The 21,229-nt window shown below is 46.8% G+C and overlaps 1 protein-coding gene across 5 annotated transcripts in view; it reads right to left on the minus strand.

Moving 5' to 3' along the window:
- LOC124184620 (protein slit) overlaps window positions 1-21,229 on the minus strand; it is a 199,949-nt gene that overhangs the window by 40,218 nt on the left and 138,502 nt on the right. Inside the window, exon 1 of one of the 5 annotated variants that reach the window (XM_046574548.1) lies at window positions 10,352-10,362. The exons of the other annotated variants lie outside the window; for them this stretch is intronic. The gene's annotated coding sequence lies outside the window, so the exon portion shown is untranslated. Of the gene's footprint in view, window positions 1-10,351; window positions 10,363-21,229 lie in introns of those variants that run through there. 5 annotated transcript variants of the gene reach the window in all.

Below are 21,229 nucleotides of genomic sequence, written 5' to 3' on the forward strand. Positions count from 1 at the left end.
TACATGCATATAATATAAGTAACTACTGCAGCGGTGCTTGAGAAACTGGGGAAACTGTAGTTACTTGCCGTAAAACCAGAGAGAGTTATGTGAATAGGTAATTATACAATACGTACAGTGCGATGTGGGTTTTAGTTTGATGAAAAGTAAAATTAGTGCAGTTAGCGCGGCCTAATTACCCCGGTAAGTTACGTGTACACACAGCGTCGCGTCGCGAGAGTAATAATTTCAAATTGCATTTTTGTTTTTTTTTCTTTGTTTTTTTTCCTCTCCACTTCCCTTCCATTCGGTGCAAACTTGCAAACTTTGATATTGCCCCGAACTCTCGTGAGTTTCAGTGCAGCGTTTTAATTCTCCCTCTAAAAGCGTGTATAATTAAACTTGCATAATTGCCGACTCGTATACAAATTCCTTGCTCAAAGCGTTTAAATTCGTTTCCGCAACCCTCGTCAAAACGTCGTCATCACCGTCGAATTCACATCGCACTGCTGCAGCAAGCCCCGGGTGCATAAATGCTTGGGAAATTTTCCCTGATAAAATTACGTCGGGAAATCTTTGATCGTCGATGCAGCGAGTCGGGCGTGACGCGGAGAGAGATGAACTCGAGGAGCACGAGAAGTCGGTGCCCGTAATACGCGATGCACGTGTGTCGGAGTAACCTGCAAGAGTGCATATAGATGGAGATATGCACCTGACCGCTAAGAGCGGAATGCAGTAGCACCGCGTTGCTGGTTGCGGCGATCCAATCTCAGAGTACTTCTATCAAGAGCTTCTCCGAGGCTGCCGCACACAACGAACGAACGCGTATCACTGGTAGCCACAGTCCGAGCTGCTCGAATCCTCGAGCAAGGCTGCATTGCAGCAGGAGCCGGAGATACGGACCTCGGCGTAAGTGCAGACAGCCTGCGGGGACGTTCAACTGCTTCTGCTTTATTAACCGCGTCTTACTTGCCGTCCGGGAGAGAACCTCGACCGGTCCTCGGGTCCCTTCGCCTCCGAGGACGTGGTGCGCTTTCGTAAAAAACGATTATACATTGCGCCAAACGCGATCAAGCTTAATACCCTGGATGCAGATGTTCCTCAAGCCGGATTTACTCCGATGCTTTCGATGCTAACCGAACCGCATTCTTCGCTTTGGAAATTCAATTTATTGATAAGATGGTGGTTGCTCGCGCTGGGATAGCAATGTGTGGTGAGCAGTTTCGTGGTAACGGAAACGACGTATATCAATGACAAGATCGAAATTTAATAATTAATTTAAACGATTCGGTACATGTCCGGACGCTCGATCCAGTATCGAGACACCACAGTTTTACCGAATTAATTTGAACCAACGGAGCATTTGTAGAGTAGTTTGTACATCGTGCGATAAAAAAATTTCAACATTTCCAGGCCGACAAAATCGATTGGACTGAGCTTGTAGTAATCGTACGATATTATCACACGCGTAACGCTTAGGTTTAATCGTTCGTTTGACACAAGAATTAATTTTTCAACAATATTGTTGGGGTAAGCGATTCGCGTCCTGAATAATTGATCCAGGGAACCTGCAGCTATCCGCAAACGATCAGGGCAGCGTATTAAGGGTGGGGGATATAATCGGGTCCGTGCTAAGGATCGATTAGCGGACCTGCGTCAACAGCGTTGTAGACTGGGTTGGGTACGACCGAAAAGCGAATCGATGGTGTATGGATCGAAAGGAAACTAGTCGAGCGGATACACGCCGAGCTATATCTGGATGGACACTCGGTAAACAGAACGGGGGCGTAAGGTTTATACGTAGAACGTCCAGTATAATATGCCGGGTCCGAGGTGTGGACCACGTTTACAGATTAATGCGGGCAAACATGTTTATTTGACGACACATCAAGGTGTATGCTCGGTCACGTACCCAAATGTCCCTCCGCGCCGTGGCGCCAGCCGCCAAACTAAACAAAGCTCGAAAAGCATTGCGTGCTTTTATCCAGGTCAAGATCGTTAAAGTCCGGTAACCATCGCCGCTTCCTCCTTGCAGTTTCCGTTTTCCCCGGTTTTACCTGGAATCAACACCTAGCGGGTATTCCGATTGGTCTGCTTTAAGGGCGCCGGCTTGGAGCACGTGATCCATGAGGGTGGAATTCTTCCTCCGATTCCAACACTTGGCTAAACCGAAAAGTCCCGCTTTACACAAAGTCAAGGACCTGCTTTCTCCAAAGGCTTAAAGGATTATTTTCATCCGTTTAAGTTGACGCGTCTTTATTTTCCAGCTGCCATCGCGCGTTTTGAAGTATACGATAAAGTGTCATTTTTTACAGTTTGCTTATGAGAAAAATCCAGACCGTGACATTCGAGATCATTTTCAAACTGAAAGAAACGAAAATTGCGCCGTCGGTGGATACAGTGTAGAAGTCAAAAGCGAGTCGACGAAAGATCACGCCGAGTTTCACCAGGATATACACACTGCAGACTGCACTGCAGGCTAGCTTTGACGTATAATAACGGGAGCTATAATAATGGCGGTGTAATAAAATAGAAGATAATGATATACCGAGCGGTGAATTCATTTGCGAGGCACGCAACATACTTTGGCGAATATCTTTCTCCTCCTGGCCTTAGGCAGGTACAGTCACTACGTCAAGTTCCCGACAAGTTAAGCCTTGACGACACTAGTCCGAACTCTCCATCGCGTCACCGGATTTGCGTTTTAAATTTATTATCAAAAACGAAAAAACGTGCCAACTCACTCGGTGACACGCAACCGAAGTTGAGTCGACTTTATTGCCGTTCATGTGCCGTTCCCGACGAGAGTCTGTGGCCGACCTTGACCGCTCTTGACGAACGGGATGCCGAGCACAAGTTGGCTGCTTTGGCGGTCATTTGGGCTGGAGTTTTCGATCCGGAGCTAACGCTGATTGGCGAATCTCGTCCAGGATGAGGGTGAGCTCGAGGAGACGGGAGGTGACTGTACCTCAGCAGTGCGCACAAATGCAGCAAATTGCTTGCAAGACGTGCCTGGCGTGTTAATTCATTTCATAGCGATGCGAATGCGAGATATTCCCAGCAGCAGAAGCGGCGCTTGCACTGCATAGACCACTCGGAGTTATTAAATCAAGAAAACCTGCAACCAGCTAATGCTTTTCGAAACGAGCATCTCGGGCGCTCGAGTAACGGTGCACCAGTTGATACCAGGTACGGTCAACGGGGATGTTGGAAGGTTGCGGGTATTTCGGTCATCGGTGTCCAAAGACGAGCGGCGCTTATTTCATTTACGTTTCAATTTTCTCGCCGATTTTTAATCCTTTCGAGCACGCTGCCGGATAGAAGCGAAAAGGGTTCAAGGGAGGACGGCCTGTGCAATTGAGCGAACACACCTTTTCCACGGACCGCAGACAAGTGTAGGAATCGAAAATTTCCAATTTTGCGTGGTAAAAATTGACGGTAGTTAATTAATTATAACTTCCAAGTTCACGCAGCTCAACTTGAAAGTTATAATTGCGTTGAGAACAATCAGTCGGTATACCGTGATTACACAACAACCGCAGGGCGAACGGTATACGCCAGACTTATTTGTCGCTTCAACTTTGTCCGCATAACATTATACACACATACAATATACATAAACCTACCTCTCATCAACTTTTTATTTTTACTTTTACTTTTGTCATCTCCTCCTTTAAAACTTCATTGGCCGCCAGACTCAATCATAACTCGGTCGTGTAAACCAATCTTCAGGACGGGAGACCGAAACTCGTCGTCAAATGTCTCGTCTCCTTCCAGTAAATTTTCATCACAGTGTTTTCAATCAACCGTCTTCGTCGGTTACTTGGCGAGTATCAGCTTCACCAAAATATCTCATCGTGATCTCAGGGTTGAAAAGAATCGCGGGTCTCTCATTCGGAAGATCGAAACCATCTCACGTCCGTCTCCTCGGCTCCTCCAGGTTCTCTAATGTGATCGAGTTTCTCTTTCCCTCGCCCTAAGAGACGGTTGAATGAGTTTACAACTGCGTCATGGTTCGGAAATTTTTTGACCCGAGTCGAATTTTGGCCGATATGCCCGAACCACGGTTGGAATAGACACGTTTACCGGTTCTCTGCGCTTTCAACGCACGCTTGTATATTGTGTACAATATGCGGCGGTATACAATTATCTACACGTAGCTTTAACCACAGCTTATCCCCGCAGATCGAGTCAGCTGCCGGCGCTGCTGCTGCAGCTGGTTTTTTTCTCGAATAAGCGGGTGCAGCCTTAAGTTGTTATACTTGTACATCGTGGTTACCACAGCCAGCACGCATACACACGCGCACGCGCACTTTGGCACGCGCGTGTGGCTACAGACATGTAATACACTAACGTGCCCGTCGCGTAAGCAAATGCGTGCCTCTGCAGGCCACTCTCCCCGACCGCAAGCAGAACGGAGACGTATTTATCTTTAAAAGCTGCGCATGGGGGAAGACACGCGTACCCGGCAACTCTCTGTACGTACCTGAGCAATAAGCTTGGTCAAAACTTCATGGTCGGTTTTAGCCACACAGAAGCAAATACTCGATCACAAGGATTTCGTGCTGCGGTTGGTCCCGAACGATGATGAACGACCGGACGTAATTAATAATTCGATAACGCGGCCTTGCGCTGAAATCTCGTTTTGGCATCTATACAACTTATATTGGCGTAATCTGTTGGTCGTGATTGACGATAATCATTGTTCGTTAATTTGAATTCCAATGTATGAAACTCGCATCGTCGTGTGTAGGTAGTCGGTGGGACAAGATACAGCGAATCGGGTCTTCGTTAGACTTTATAGATCCAAGTCGAGACGCGTTGCATGTGTTTTCAACTCCATGTGTCTGGGCTCGGTTGTATACAGGATCCAGGAAATCGGTGTAGTACTGCAGCTGCACCGCGTGCATCGGTGCTCATTAGCCGAAGTGGTGGTTAGGAACTCCTCCTGACCCATTGCTGAGCTGGTGGCGGTGGTGGTGCCGCTGCTGCGTCTCGTTTGTTATTAAATTGAAGTATCTATTGCGCGGCCAGCCATGAATCAGCTGTGCAGGAGCGGGGCTGAACCAAGTTTGTGTATTCATGAGACGAGAAGACCGCCCCGCGTACAGCTCGTCCGGGATACGCGCTAGTGGAACTTCCGATTAATATTCACAAGGCGCGCTCGTTGATTGGCTATTAATTACCTGAAAGGCTCTGCTATTCAATACACTGGACGGGAATACAGATGAACTTTCGGATATCGTAACCGTTCCCGAAACCCAATCCACATGGTTCGATATTCCTCACGGATTATCAACACTCTCCATCTGCCCGGGAATTCCGTCGCGCATAAATCAACTCCGATGTTTACACAAGTAGCAATCTTCCAAGCATTTATTATATGAGGAATTAATTAGGTTTACTCCACCTCTCCTCTCCTCCGGTAAATTGTATCAGATCTTCAAGGATCATGGGAGTAACTAGTCGATCTATGAGGCGACGGCTCAGGCTGATCGGAACCTTCTCAGTTTCATTAGGAGGTTTGACCCCCTCAGTCCAATCAGCGATTTTCAAATTCCCACGTGCAACTCGATCCGTTGATTAAATCTCATCCCCAAATTTTTAATGCGTGAATTAATTTGCTTGTCCCGACATTCGGAGTCGGTGGACAGCACGGGGTTTGCGAGACCGTGATAACCGTGACATCTCGAGCACGTGGTGCACCATGACAAACCCGTGGCGGTTAGCCACGGAATACATATACATATAATAATACCTCAGAATATAGCACGAGCATAACGAATTATCATAGCGGAGTATAAAGTCGGGTGCTGGCGCCATAAGTCACCATGGACCATAAACATTGCGCAGTGGATTCCGGGCCCCATATGATCCACGCGAGTCCCTCGACGCTCCCTATGTAATAAAACAAGTGTTCGCATGGGACATAATTGTTGAGCTACGGTGGTGGCGACTCGTCCGTGAAATGGCAGTCTGTTGTTCGATGCCTGCATGACTTTGCATCGGAGGGAGGGTGCTCACTTGATCATCATGGTACACGGATCAGCGAAATTTGACAGAGAAATCGGCGATTTCTCGATCAAGGGCTTTTCACCAGTGTGAATCGTGTACCTTGAAACAAAACGATCTTCATTTTCCAACAACACCTGAATCAACTTTTGCCGATGTTCCTTGCGTCGCGCTGGTCGTTCAAGTCATTTTCACTTCCACTGTAAAACACACCCCAACCCAGACGCGAACAGCTATCGTTGCGCAAGAGACGTTGCTTCGACTTCCTAAGGGTGTGACGTCGTTCAGTGGTTTCTGATCATCCACGTGCAGTGTGTGGTTACAGTGTAACTACAATGTACCTACGCTGCGGGGCTGCAAGGTGGATAACGCACCGCAAAATGGTGATGCATATGCATAGGAAGCAGCGGCCGCTGTGTATTTAGCATGTAAGACATCAATCACAGTCCGGACAATATTGGCATGATAATCAGAATGGATTCAGTGGGGTTGGGTCTCGGTCCAGGGGGCACCGTCTAGAGGGTGCGGATGAATCACCCTGCTGCTCCCGTCTATCGTCTGTCTCCAGTTCACCACCCTCTAATTCCTTCACTCGTGCCACTGCACTTTGCCTGCAACTGTTTCAGTCCTCTTTCTTTCACACTCGAATACCGCTGCGAGACGGTTCTCACTAAAATAGACATCTCGAAGCTGCTCCGGTAGCTGTTTTGCTCAGAGTTTCGGGGTCGGCTCAGGTGCATGTTGCCAGAAATACGTGATTCTGTTACCGAATGCAACAACGGTGATTATTCGCTGGATTATACGTTGTGGGACTGGTGGTAGCTTATAAGTTTGATTTTGTAAAGGTGGAAGGACCACCCCGGCTTTCCAAGACACTTAAATTGATTAAACCGGCAGGAATTCAGCTATTGTCGAAGTTCACCGACCGTACGAAATTCTGATTTACAGTCCCGAGCCCAATCCTCGAAATTTCAACATAAGCTTTGCAACAGTTCCCCACGATTTTCTTTCACTAAGGTCCACCTTCCGCGACGAACGCTTCACGGCAATGGGCATACCATTCCATACAGTGCCCTACGATAAGCCATGAGAATCAAATAGTTATGGAGCGTAGAAAGAACCCTCATGGACGGCGACTCGATCGCTCGTAATTTAATCGTAAATTTCACATATTTCCTTTCGTTTTTTTTCTCTCGTCTGCTAGTTCGCTTCTCTTTTCGTGCCACTCGCACTATGCTTACAATCTGTCGGGGCGTTGCACTTTCCGAAAATCCAATCAGGGAATGAACCTGCCTACCAACGACGGCGTTATTTTCCGGGGTGAATTTAATGTTTTTAATCTAAATCCCCGCACACGTCTGCGAATGCGTCCCCCAGGAGGTCTAGGCTTAGTCCATCTCCTTGGGGATGCTGAGCCAGCCCTCCTCGGGGTGCCGTAAGCGCAGCCACTCACTGTGTCACGGCCGATGACGACGACGATGACGACGACGCAAAACCTTTGCAAGTTTCGCCTGACGACGCAAGAACCCGGCCTGGCATTCCAGCGACAAAAAGCAACCGAGAAAGAGCATTAACCGGGGGAAGATGGAATCGATCCGAGTGACATTCTGCATGGTGCAGTGGGTCAGGAAGTCGACTCGACTCTCGTCTCACTGCGAGAAGAAACGTCGCGTGGAATATTCTTTAAATCATATTTCAGTGTGAAACCAACATGCAAGTATCGGAAGTTCAGTTACCAAGTTTTTACTCATTCCGAGTTCCTGTTGCAAACGAATATCCGTCAGTGTAATATTTACCAAGAAATTCACGATTTCATTATCTTTTGACAATTTTCGCAGCTTCCTTTTATAATCTCAAAGATCGTGTTACAAGAGCTTTCATTCAAGCTTGTTAAATAAAAATTTCAGTTACGATCTAATTACGTTGAAATTTTGAATTATCCGTAAAAACTTATCTATAGTATAGATGTTTAATCTGCCAATTTTTGTCAATATCAAGACCACCATTTTTCACAACGGCTCTGCGGCTTATTTGCAACGACGGTTGCGATCGCAATGCGCGGAACAAGACTTGGTTTAAGCCTAGCGTCCGATAACGAGACATTAGAAATTCCATTAATATCGGGCGCGGTGCGCGTTAATAAAATAGATTGGTTCTTTGGGAAGGAATGAAGCGGAGGGTCCACCCTCGGCATTAACGTGGCGCCCCGGCCCCGCGTCAAATCCCAGGACGTATGTCGGGATCATCGGACCCCCGCATACTCGCACATTCGCGTGGGCGCCCCCCACGTTCCGGGGCACCACGACCCCAACATACATAGTCATGGACCGAGGGGGTCGCGCGATATACCGACCGGAAAATAGTTACAAAACAGATCCTCGAGTTGGGCGGGAAAAATGATCGTCGATAGGGGTTCGGAGGAGGAGCGGGGGCGGAAAAGTATACCGTAGGGTTACGGGGTGTAAATGGCAAAAATATTCGAACGTAGGGAGACGTAATGCTACCGCGTAGGGCGTCCTCAAGATTAAGTGTATTTCTGAGTATTTCTGACCCCGCTGCTTATTGTCATCTGCGACTGTTCTCGACGAATGCGTCATGCATCCAGGGTAAATTTCTTCGCTGATCGTCATGCGCGTTTTTTATACTCTTACTGTAAAAATCTATAAGAATTTAGCGATGAGACCGGAGGGGATAAAAAGCGGTAAAGTAAAGTCTGAATTTAGGCAGTACCGGAGGTAAATCGAGTGGCATGTATGACAGATTTCGAAAAGGGAACAGAGGCGGAATCATTCCCCCTAATGTACCTAACAATTATTCGAATCATCCAACAATTCGGTGGGTGTCACGAAGCGATTAATTATTTTGCGCGTGATTAATTTCAAACTTTGACAATTTCGGTAGAGAAGCAGCGGCCAATTAATTTTGCGAGAACCTCTCGATTACCATATAGACGAGTGTTTGCCTGCAGCGTTGAATATTATCTAACTCTACGCATGTGCAGCAGCAGCGGCGGCATCATCGTCGGCGACACGATAAACACACAAACGCGTGTCCCGCGGGCTGAATCAGTTGGAGGGGGAGGATTTTAGGGAGGACCTCACCGAGCGCTGGATCAGGGCCACCTAGTGCATCGTACGCAGGACACGCACGTACGGTGCATGCCTTTTGACGAGGAAATAACGATTTGTTTAAACGGCGAATACAATATCTGGTCCTCGAGGCGGCAGCCGGCCGGTAAGCAGTGAGTAAATAGCCGCGTCGAGTGCGCTGAACCAACATAGACGCGTGTCTCCCACGCGTTACACTCGGTGTAGGTATTGAGAGTGTCGCGATAGAAGTAGAAGTAGTCTCTGTTACTTCTCTCATGTGGGGTCTGCGAGAGATGAGTTTCCCACAAACAAAACGAGAATAAGTGGAAGAGGAAGAAGAACAGAGAGAGAAAAAGTCGTAAAGAGAAGAAGAAGACGAGGAGAAGCTGCGAGATAGAGGACGAGAAAAAAAAAAAAAAAAAAAGATAAGAAAAAGAACAACAATCTTCCACACCGCTACGTTACTTATTACACAAGTCTCGCGGGTATTTACAGTAACATAAATTCACGGGCCACGGTAAATACGCCCGGACCACCCCACGGAGAATTATTTTCCACTCGAGTTGTTGCCCGCGCGCTCTTTTCTGAACCGTGCGGTGATTAGGTCCCGGGGAAGATTCACTCTTTCACCTCTGATCCACCTCGGCAAGGGATGAAGAATGACGCGCTTCGAGTGAGCCGATGCCTAGCCGAAAATTATGTAGGTAAAGCCGGGAGATAAATGGGGTGAGCAGTAACGAGCCCTTGCCTTGCCCCCGTCTCGAGTTTCCTTCCGGCGAAAATGACGCGCGCGAGGATCAAATCTGCCCAACGAAGATTTGCCCATTTTTTTTCTGTTCCCGGGTTTGTCTGTAAACCTGAGGATTCAACGACCGGAAGAATTGTGTAGCGATTCTGAGCAGCCCGCTAACCGAGTCCTTTCTCCAAATCGTTTGGGCGGAGACAAGAGCTGCGCGACGGTGTTACGCAGATACGCATCCCACAGCAATTATTCAATGAATACATGAATAACGTTCCACCTGATACATAATGCAGCATCGTAATCACAGTACAATAGTAGCCGCTGCGCCGTCGCAGCGCCGAACAAACCACTCGACGAGCTCTGGTCTCACAAATTTTTCTCCGCGATGATAATTGACCCTCGGATAATTCAAGGGTGATTCACGCCTCTCGTGAGCTCGTCATCTTCCGCACGAAACGACAGATGATCGTCGGCTCCAACTTAACTGGGTTAGACAAATAAAGGGGAATTATGGAACCGAGGGACGAACCTGTGCTTTGATCACTGCTTTTCGCCTCACTATCGTCTTCGTCGGGTCGACGCTGACAATGAGGTGCGTCTCTCAGGCTCGTTGAGCATTCAATTAAGAAGGTTCAACGCTGGACCGAAAGATGACAAAGCGGGATTTGGGAATTTTGTTTTTGTCATGCTGGTTAGGGGCGCGGATTTCTCTCTTCCTCTCTATTTCTCTCTGTCCTTTTAACACGCAGAGCCTGAAATGAATCAAGTCATTTTCGATCCCGGTTCCTTCAAACTGCCGTTACGATACGATCGGCACGGTTTATCGCCTCGTTATACTTGCGCATGAAATAAAAGTGCGACTTGCATCGTCGTGGCGAGACACATCGAGTGGAAGAAAACCCGCATGTACCCAGACATAACTCATACCATACAGAGTCGATAGAAATGCATGACTCGGTGTGCACGACCGGGGCTGCGGAACAAGCGTTGAATAATAATAAACCGTGTGGTTTTCAAGCGATGCATCATACTTTGCTTTGATCCGCATCAAGCGGTTCAAACTCCTGCAAGTTGGAGGATCGATAAGCCGTGCATCGGTGGTGCAAGCACACGTTTCGAACACTCGATGCATGAAGACGTCAAGAGGGACGGGTTTAAGCTACGTTAATTCCCTCTATTCATCGCTTGGCAAGCGGTTCGAAAGGGCACTTAAAAAATTCCGCAGCGTCTTCGAATTCAAACTTATATGTGTATTACCGTAATGCGCGAGCAGCCTCCCATTGACAGAAAACCTCGTGACGATGTTCGAGCAGCGGCACTTTCCCTTTGGAAATCACATCTCGAGGGACCGGTTCGCCTCTCCTAAGTGTCTTCCTGCAGTGAGTCAAGGACTGAAACGAACCCCGTAAAAATTCAAAGTGACAGTAGACTCTGCATATTGGAATAGATCCAGGTTTTTTCTAGTCACTGGTTTTACTTCAAGTATCGAATGGGCTTGATTCGAGTTGAGTAACAGTTGCGGGATGTTAGCTTTTTCTATATTTATTTTCTGTAACAAAAATCTGTTTCACAGAAAAATATAAACTTGTGCGCTTTCGATGAATACTGAAATAAGTTGGCGACAATGCACCGCCGTAAATAAATTTCTTTACATTCTGTAACTAGTGATCCTAGACACGCAAGGAGAGCTTTTAATCGAAACCAATTCGTAGTTCAAGTGCGTCATTATATGTGTAACAGATGTTTGCGAACGAACCATATGGGGAAAATACACCGATATTAAGCCTGGAAGTTGCTATCGGGGGTTTATAAGAGAAAGTTTAGCTGTCGTCGACGGGATTCCGGATAACAAATGGGTCGAGTTGCGTCACTGGCCATAATCTCTTGCATCATAGGTTGTATAAAACGGGGGTAAAAGCGTATGGATTGGGGTGACATTTCAACCGACCTAGTGTCGCGATCTCGTCAAACGGATAACCGAAACTTGAACCTTAAGGCGTTCTTTGATCTCTTTAATTCTATGTCTTACAATTAGGCGACTGCGGGGTTAAATCGTCAAGAGTCAAAGGCCGCCCCCGTTTTCAACTTCTTTGATGGCTAATAATCGGGTATTTACGGCTAAACGACGTTTAATCGAACTAGTTACAGCCGCCTATAAAGTCGCTGCGTAATCGATGGTGCACCGAGCCAAGGTAAGACCTGGTCGTCTTGTAAGCTCGCACACACTGCCTCCGTAGTTCTATTATATCGCCATTTGCATGCTCACCGAAGCTGAAGGCTTTATGGATCCCGTTCGTTATATCGATATACAAGATTATCGGCTTTCGTAGGCTTTTTCTGCGCTCCGTAAAGGTATAAGGTATATAATAAACGGGCAGGAAATTTTCTCGATTTATTATTCAGATTAACGGCTGATTCGTGCGGTCATTTTCATCACGCGGTGAACGATCAAAGGGGCTGCAGCCGTTCCCCCTAGCGTCTTAAAATAATTCCGAAAGCCTTTTTTCTCTCCCGACTTCATTCGATCTAATCGAATCAATTTTCGCTGAAATGAAATTTCAGGCATAAGAAGGGACCCTTCAAGACGTATCAATCGTTCAAAATTCCACGATTTCTCTCGCTAACGGTTATTCCAAATGCAGAAACTCGTTCCTTGAATGAAAATCATCGATTGGTAGCACGTAAATTTTCCTCACCTCGCTGCAGCCGTTTTTCTGATGGTGCAATTTCATTTATAATTCAACGATTTCCTCAGGTATTCAACCGGTTTCTCGACTTTCTGTTTCTACTGTTCCTTGACCGGATTTTTAACCTGCGTTACAGCGTTGTGCAGACACTCTGCGCAGTCTGCTTTCGCTGTATAATAACTAAGATTGAAAGAATAATCAAACAGAGAGAGAGAGAGAGAGAGAGAAAGAGAGAAAATCATTCCATAACACTACAAAATAAATTTTCCCTGGTTTTAAAACCGCGGTCAAGCTTTTTCCTCGGATTTGAACGTCCTGTAGAGGTGAAAAAAAAGAGAAGAAAAAAACGTAAAGAAATAAGAAACTAGGGGCTGTTGGACGTCGTAGCCGCAGCAGTTGAAGGAGATAAAATCGCGGGGTTTGCTCCTAAAGCGAAGGCATAAAGGGGCCCTATGCATAAAAGATGCTATCGCGAAATGTCTCACACGGCCACAAGGCCTGGCCTGGCCCGATGTACACAGTCGGCCTCCGGAGGGCCCACACAGCGAAGTGCATCGCGTTTGCCAACTGTTCACTCGCAGCCTCGAGATCCGGGGGAGATTGCGTGCCTCCTAGACTCGAGTGAACAGCAACGGCGCGGTGGAGTAACAACGAGAGTCAATGGTTCCCGTCGACTCGTCATTATGCTCGCTAATGTCCCGGTGCAGGTCCTTCCGCAAAATGGCTGTAACTTGGCCGCGCGTCGCAAAAGTTGACATTGACTAACCGCCGCCATGTATAAGGCTGGTGGCACCTGCGGGAGACTTGGCGAATAGCAAAATACACGCGAAAAGTCCGAGGAATACGGAAATAACGCTCCGTGTATGCGCACATTACGTTCGACTCGTGGAAATATGGAAATCCGTTTCATTTTTCACACCTCGGGTAAATTAATTGCTGACAACGCGATTTGCTAAAAGTCAACGCAAAGGCTGCCATATCCGATATCGGGTATAATTGATGTGCCTTTTGTTGTCTGTTCTCCGACAACCGTCGGTGATAAGAATTCATTTCACGCTTTTCATACCCTCAGTTCAAACACTTCTTCGGTATATTTTGTATCGTGATAATATAACGAAATTAGTTCCCGAGGCCTGTTCAAAAATTCGGGACTGACAGGCGGATGTTTGATTCCAGTAATTGATTGGCTCTGTTTCATCGAGTCTTTTTGTTCATTGTCGAGTCTTCGTCACGCCGTCCGACTCAATACGTACGTATCCCCGCGCTGAGACCTCTCCACCTTAAATCACGTCGTATAAAACAAGTGTGAGAGGTGTAATTTTTTCTAGTCACGCAGCGACACGTTCCCGTGGCATGTAATCAGGAACACATTGATTATTGATTGCGCGTTAATTACGTATTCGGCGATTCACGGTGTATTTTAAATCTCTTTACCAGCGAGCCGCTAATAACGATCCCGAAGGTGCTACCAGGTCCGATCAGTGACGGTGCTTTTACCTGGCCCGCGCCGTAAAAATCCGTGCCTTCCTCAGCTTAAACAAGCCGCGTTGTTCGCAGGGGCGAAAAGAAAATCCAGAGTTTGAAACCCACGAGGCTGACCATAATTTTCCGGCGCCAATTTAATGGTACGTCCTTAACACGCGTACGCGTCACACTGATCGGGCGCTAATTAATACGCAGGCAATTGAGCGATAAACAGCGTGAATCTCTCTACAGGCGATGTTCGCCCTGCGGCAATGTGCCTTGCCCGAGTGCAGTTTCATCCTAATCTCACGTAATTTCGATGGACGGGCAGGCACTCTTCATCATCTATCAATTGCCCGGTTGTCGGATCGGCCGTACGAACGTCCTAAAAACGCATTCTCCAACAGTCTGCATCCATAAATGGATTGCGCGCAGACTATCATCCTCGACGCGAGCTTCGAAGTGACAAAAAGTAAATGGGCCAACGAGACAGCGACGGGCAGTGTAAAAAACTCACAGGGTGTAATAATTCAAGCGTTGTGGTTCCAAGTGGCTCTACTCGATTTCGATTAACGTCAAGTTGTCAAAATTTGTCACTCGCGCTGCAGACTCGATTGTAAACGTCCTGTGGTAATTGCTTTATGTGTGTACTTGACAGTTTTCGATATTTCATGCATTGTTCCACGCTTTATGAGTCACTTATTAATTTATAAATCTACAGTGTTTTTTTTTTTTTCATTAAGCTCGAAGCGAAAATTTCTGTCTCTACAGTTTGAGAATAATTCTACGCTCGAATTCAAGCTGCGAGGGATCATAACGAGGCCCGGCGTATCGTAGGTGAGGAGGTCAGGCGTCAAGGTTGAGTGATAAATAACGGGGAGGATAATTAACTCCGTCGAAACGGAGTTCGACGAGTAGGAAAAGGGGATGTGTTCGAGTCCCCAGCATACTTTCGCGTCAGCGAACCAGAGAAATATTGTTACGTCGTCAGTTCTCGTGTGGAACAAGCCACGGATTAAGGTTCATCGAATTAGAGAGGTCAGCACGGCGCGGGGAGAAGGATGGAGGACGGCGAAAAAGTAGGGAAAAATTATTTTCCTACGCGAGAGTTTGAAATTCAGCGCGGTGAAATAAAAAGGAATAAAACGGAAATGGATATAAAATTATTCTCAAAATTCACTTCAGTCGACAATGTTGGCGGTGGTGGTGGTGGTGGTGCAACTCTGTGCCGCATCGCGTCAAACTCCGCGATTGCGATGCATCTGTCATATCGAGCGTCGTCAATAGCTCGTCGGGATTTTCAATGCGGCCGCATTTCAATCCGTGTAATCAAATTACAGTCAGTCAGACAAGCTGCAGCCGGTGACGAGCAGCCGAAAATCGGGTCCGTTTATTCGTCGTGTTTTACAGCGGCAGCTCCGAGCTTTTCCCACTTCTGCAATGGTATCGCTTTTCCAGGAAGTGGACGGATCCTGCGGGGAATGGAGACGATTTTGGGATATGAAAGAATTCGGATCCGCGATCCACAAGCGTATCGCTTCTACCAGGGGTATCGGTGTAACAGTCGGGCAAAATTACACGCACGTATTCCGCTTCGTCGTGAAAGTTATCCTCTTGAAAGCCGCGGGATCGTCTCCAAATTAGAGTAAACGCGCTCAAAGACGTTCACCGATTTTGCACTGTGAATTTCGCCCGTTAAGCATGTTTTATATACAGCGGATATTCACAGCTCATCGATAATGTATTTATCAGATTCTATCGAGGCAGAATGTGCCTGACGGTACTGTTGCTGGGGGGGATCGGGGAGAGGAGAGGGATTGTCGGACTGATGCACGTATATAACAAGCCTTGGTGAATACCGCCTTGATTGACCGGACAAACGGATGGACGAAGGGGGCTCGATTCGGCTCGTGGAATTCTGTATTCGATTATATTAGCCGCGGCAGGATCGCGTTGATTCGTACACTTGGTACTTTGGATCGGTGCTACATTCGTGTATCCTAGAGGGAGGATAACACCGTATGGATCGTGGGTCAGGGGTAAGGTGGGGGTAAGACTTGAGAGCAATGCGTCGAAAGATTTGAGGAATTAAAAATCCACCCAAGTTCTGCAGAGCAAAAGTAAAGTAAAGTTGAGTAACTTGAACTTGCAATCAGACCCGATTTCATTTTTAGCCATCCGTCTTTCTTCGTTCTAACAACGTTTTTTTCGAATCTAAAATCATTTGGATTCTAAGGTCAAGGTTTTTATGGCAGCGTTCCAACCTATGACTCAGAAATCATGCGTGCTGAGTGATTTATACACAGCTTTTCAAATTCGAAAGAAAGGACACTTTACCCAATTGACCCAGTCCAAGTCCTTGTCTCGTTTCAAACTGTCTTTCAGCTCGTTGAACTCACTTGCTTGTATTAAACCCTTAATTCGTTGAACTCACTTCATTTTCATTAGTTCTTTATTGCATGAATTAACTCAGATTAGACTTTGGATGTTTGAGGATTGAATATTTTCAAGATTTATTCAATACCCACTTGTCAGTTTACGCATAATGGTATTTCTGTAATTTACTGTAAACGATTAATCGCTGCAATCTCACAACAATATCGATTCCCTAGAGAATAAAAAATTCCTCTTATCATCGTTTGCCTACATTCGAATATTGATCTTGACTGACGGTTGAAAAGATTTGTATGCACGAACGTAATCATTTCACGAGTTCAGCAATAAAAGCAAACTGGTAGAAACTTTACAATCGTTCGTAAATTACTCGTCGTTTTTCATTGCTCCTAGCATAATACAAAATCATCCATAGGTATAATAATTTGTTCCTCGACCGATCAGTTTCGACAAAGAGTCAAATCAGTCGGTGTAGGTGTATGAAATACGTGTGACAGAGAATGGCTACCGCTCTGTTGAAGGCGATGCGAAGAGATCGAGATTCGTGATCAGCAATGAAGATCGCCGAGAAGAAAAATCTCCCGTGGCCTTTTGGCCCCATTAGTATTAACAGACCGAGTATATTTTCAATCCCAAACGAAGATTTATTGCCCCGTCTTGCGCCCTCGCTCGGAATCAAATATTATTGTGTAGACGTCTAATAGAATCGTAGGAGAGCGTTATACGAGCGATCCGAGAGTCCAATTCTCGTCGCAGATGACGCGAAGTGGCTCCAAATAAATCTGGGCGCCAGATCAACCGGCTCGCTTTCTCATCCAGCATCTCCTCCTCCTCATCGGCGTCCAAAACTCTTTATAGTCCAGGACATCGATACTACCGAGGACCAGGGCCACGTGTCCTTAAAATTCGAAGTTGCAGATCGGATCGCAAGTCCGCTACTACTGCAGAGCTGCCGAAATTAAGTAGCGAAGAACTCGAGTGAGTAGCGAGATTTGGCGATGCGGCGTTTCGTCGGTTGTCACCGGCTCACGAAATATCAATTTTTTTAATGATGCCGATTTTAGGGACCGATTCGAGATACTATCGCCAAACTCACAGCGCTGCACGGGCTGCATTCGGGCAGCGTGGAACGCGTTTAGTCGGAGGTGGGCACGAAATAATGCTCCTTAGATAAGGATCTACAAGCACGTGCGCGCCAGAAACTCGTGTCAAAGGTTAAAAATTGTGCGCGAGGGATGTGAGTGTGATTATATTTTCAATACGAAGGCGCGCTGTTTCACTTATTCATTGTCAAACCCACCGGGGAGCGTTAAACTGTTGCCGAATTTTTGAATGTCTGGGCTCTTCGGTATGGTCGGTCAATTCGGTTTTAAAGATTTCCTAATTTCCTGCTGCGACATAGCGCATTTATCAATTTTTATGCTCACTTTATAATAAACCATTGATATTGAATGGTTCAGTGATAGAAGTACAAGGTAATAAGTATGAATAATTGTCAAGTTTTATGAGTTTTAAGCGTGTACATTGTACATATTGACATTTTTTTTATCAATACTGCCGTTATCATCTTTGTAAATAAAAATTTCGAATAGCTAATTTAAATGTCATTTAATTTTGCAGAATTCCCTGACTCGTACTAGTTTATCATATTTTCCAGCCGAGTGGCTCCACTACTGTTTCCGCACAGCAATATCAGCGTTGTAAACAAGTGTATATCCCGTAACGAAATCCAGTAGCGGGTAGCAATATATTCGGACTGACACCGAGATCCAGACTTGTTCCGTTTGTAGTGCAGCACGTTGATATTCGCAGTTGAGAATCGCGCGACAAAGTGGAGCGCGTATCACGAATTTCACGAAACGTTTTACATGCGCAATATAACGAGACACAAAAGTCGAGAGAGAATAACGCGGCTCTTTTACCGACGACGAATTGCGAGGAAAGTATTATGTGCACGCGGAATGGGAGTCTACACACAACGTGAAAGGATATTGCGATAAAATCGCGTATACAGTGGTTCTACATTGAAACGTACAAGTGCAATTTATCGACAACGGTGAAAGTGCATGATTCGATATGTTGCAGGTATTACACACATAGTCGGAGAGCGATAAAACTATTCATCTCCAGTCCACTTTCATTCGATTTATATCCAGCGCATATTCCAAGTCTTGTACAGCTATTATTCAGTCAGTCCAAACCGCATTCGCGTTTGGAACAATTGCGGTAAAATTCCCGGGTTTCCCGTTTTCACCTAAAGTTAAAACTGGTGTTGACCCTCGGAGTCCGGTTCTTGGAGCAGTAAAAGCGTGTAGGTACGACCTCTTGTTACCCGGGTGAGGAAGGCAGAGTTTAATCGTGGAATAAGCTGCATTCTCTCGTCCCCGAAAGCGCCCCGAGGCACTTCGAGTCCGGTATGCAGAGCTGGCGTCACGCGTACATGCGGCCGAAAGAAGAACGCAAGCTCCAGTAGCGCCGCTCTAACCGCGTATAGCTCGTTTCATTGTCACTTGACTTAAGTAGACATAAATTAATTTAAACCACTGTACGTTAGCCCGGGGCAACGCAGCAGCAGCAACGACGAGTGGCTCGTATATATTCATTGTTTGTTTAATCAGTTCATAAATTAGTTAGCTCGCCGGTGAGTGCCAGGAACGTTTTTACCGCATAGGTACCAACCGGCACTGACAGCAAGGTTCGTCAAAAATTCCGACCAAGTATGGTTCGAGGACGGATTGACGAAGCGGCGAAAATAGGTGGGAGCAAATTGCAGCTTTCTAGTTACCGGAAAAGTGGCACCAGCCGGTATCTACACCTGTAATTTGGCGAATAAAATTCCGTGAAAAGGCATCGCGTGGTCTCCGAGTTGATATCGAACGAGATACTCGGTCGCCTTTTCCCTCCACACGCGCAGAGATCCCCCCTCGCACTCGCTGCGCGTTAAAATGCACCCCAGCGTTACGCCCCCCTCAACCCCCGAGCTTTTTTCCCCATTCCCCGCACTCCCGATGGCTCGGTGCCACGAGAGAGTGGTGGATAATTCTGTTTTAGTTTCGCATTACATCGCTGCATCCGGGTTCTTCCTTCGGCCCCGCGTACATTTCGAACATCGCCTCCGGGCGAACGCTACGCGACTCGACGCCTCTTTCCGCCCCCGGATGGCTACCGATGCTGAATAAGAATTTGACTAATTCAATCAGGGACGCTAAGAACCTGCCCCGCTTTGCTACCGCTCCCATTGTACTCCTTGTTACTTTGTTACTTTTGTCAGGAAACTGCGTAAGACAGTCATGGACCTTGCGTTGAAGGGCGGGCTTCGACTTTCCGTACCTTGTGACAAATATTTGGAAGCAATTTGAACACGGTTGTTTTTCACGTTGGACACAATTCGCTGACCACTAGCAATCGATATCAATCTTCCGGTCGCAGGTACCCTGAACGAAACTTTCCAAGCTCCGTAACGAAATTCGCGAAGATGCTTCGGCGACTTTAATTCACTCAGAGCAGCGAATCCAGCAGGCTGGCGCCCAGCTCGACGAATTCCCAAGGGACAGGATGAAGAGAGTACCACGATTTTCTCGCATGGTGCATGCATCGAGGATGGCGGATACGGCGAGGATCCTCCATGCATGCGCCATGATCGCATAGGTACATACATGTTGCAGTTTAGCCGGCCAATGCAATTTCGGAGAATTTATACTCGCATCCTATCGCCGCAGCACCAGCTGCAAGCGAAACTACCCTCAAACTGCGAAATTATATTAGAACACACGTAGAGTTGTGGTAGAGTAAAAGTAACGGTTTATGGAATTCATAGCGCGATGACTTGCAGTGGATGTGATTCCGCAAGCTTTCCACAATTGTTTTTAAAAAAACGTGCGAGACAGATTATACGCCGAACGGAACGTTTCATCGAAGATTGCGCTTCTTATCAGCAGCGAACTCCTGAAGAATTGGCCTTGAATCACTTTCGGCAACGATTTCGAGATTGGGTCCGTTCCAACGAGACGAGGGGTATAATAATCGACAATTACCATTATTTCCATCAAGCGTTCTCGGCTGAGATAATCCGCGGATTATTCGGACGAAGGCCTCATAAATTCCACGACTGTGCGTGAGTCACGAGGTGGATTATGGTGTAAGCCGCCATGACGACGGACCACCGGCGACAACGATATCCAGCATATAGGTAGGTATACAAGTACGAAACTGGCGGGGTCCCCCGGGTTCCTCCCGACTGCGGAATACATCCGCCGTCGCCTTAGTCCCCGCCTAAAAACTCATTTGGATGCGAGCAATGGCTCGTGAACTGAAGTGAGAATCGTTCTTCCGGAAACGCGTTCCTGCCGCCCAACCAACAGACGACCTGGAAGATCAGGCAAGCCAATCCACTGACAAGTATTTAGAAGCAACGACCTCTGTGCCATGAATATCTGCATGCATCGGCGAAAGAAACGTGGATGCAGACTAACAAGATGAAGCCATCCGGAAGGTTCGACGTGAACCAGACAATGTTTGACTCGGACGATCGGGTTTCGAGCTTTTTACGAAAGGTTGGCGCACCTGCGTCGAGAGACTTTGAGAAAAATGGCGCGAATTTCCACAGCGTGACGGTGATATATTTTAGTGAATTGATTGGACGATTACGAACGGTTTGGTGAGTTTGAATATCATCAGCTTGAATGGAGTATTCCAAATTATTTGACTTTCTTATCGAGTCCCTCGTTAAAATCGCTCTACGACCTTCTTCGCGGGGAATAATTTACCGCCTCGCTTGACTTCACCCCCGCATTTTGAGTTCGACTAGACAGTAGAACGAACAAAACTAAGAAACAACATACATCCGAAGCCGACTTAAGGGC

Source organism: Neodiprion fabricii, chromosome 6 (genome assembly GCF_021155785.1).
Source record: "Neodiprion fabricii isolate iyNeoFabr1 chromosome 6, iyNeoFabr1.1, whole genome shotgun sequence".
NCBI lineage: Eukaryota > Metazoa > Arthropoda > Insecta > Hymenoptera > Diprionidae > Neodiprion > Neodiprion fabricii.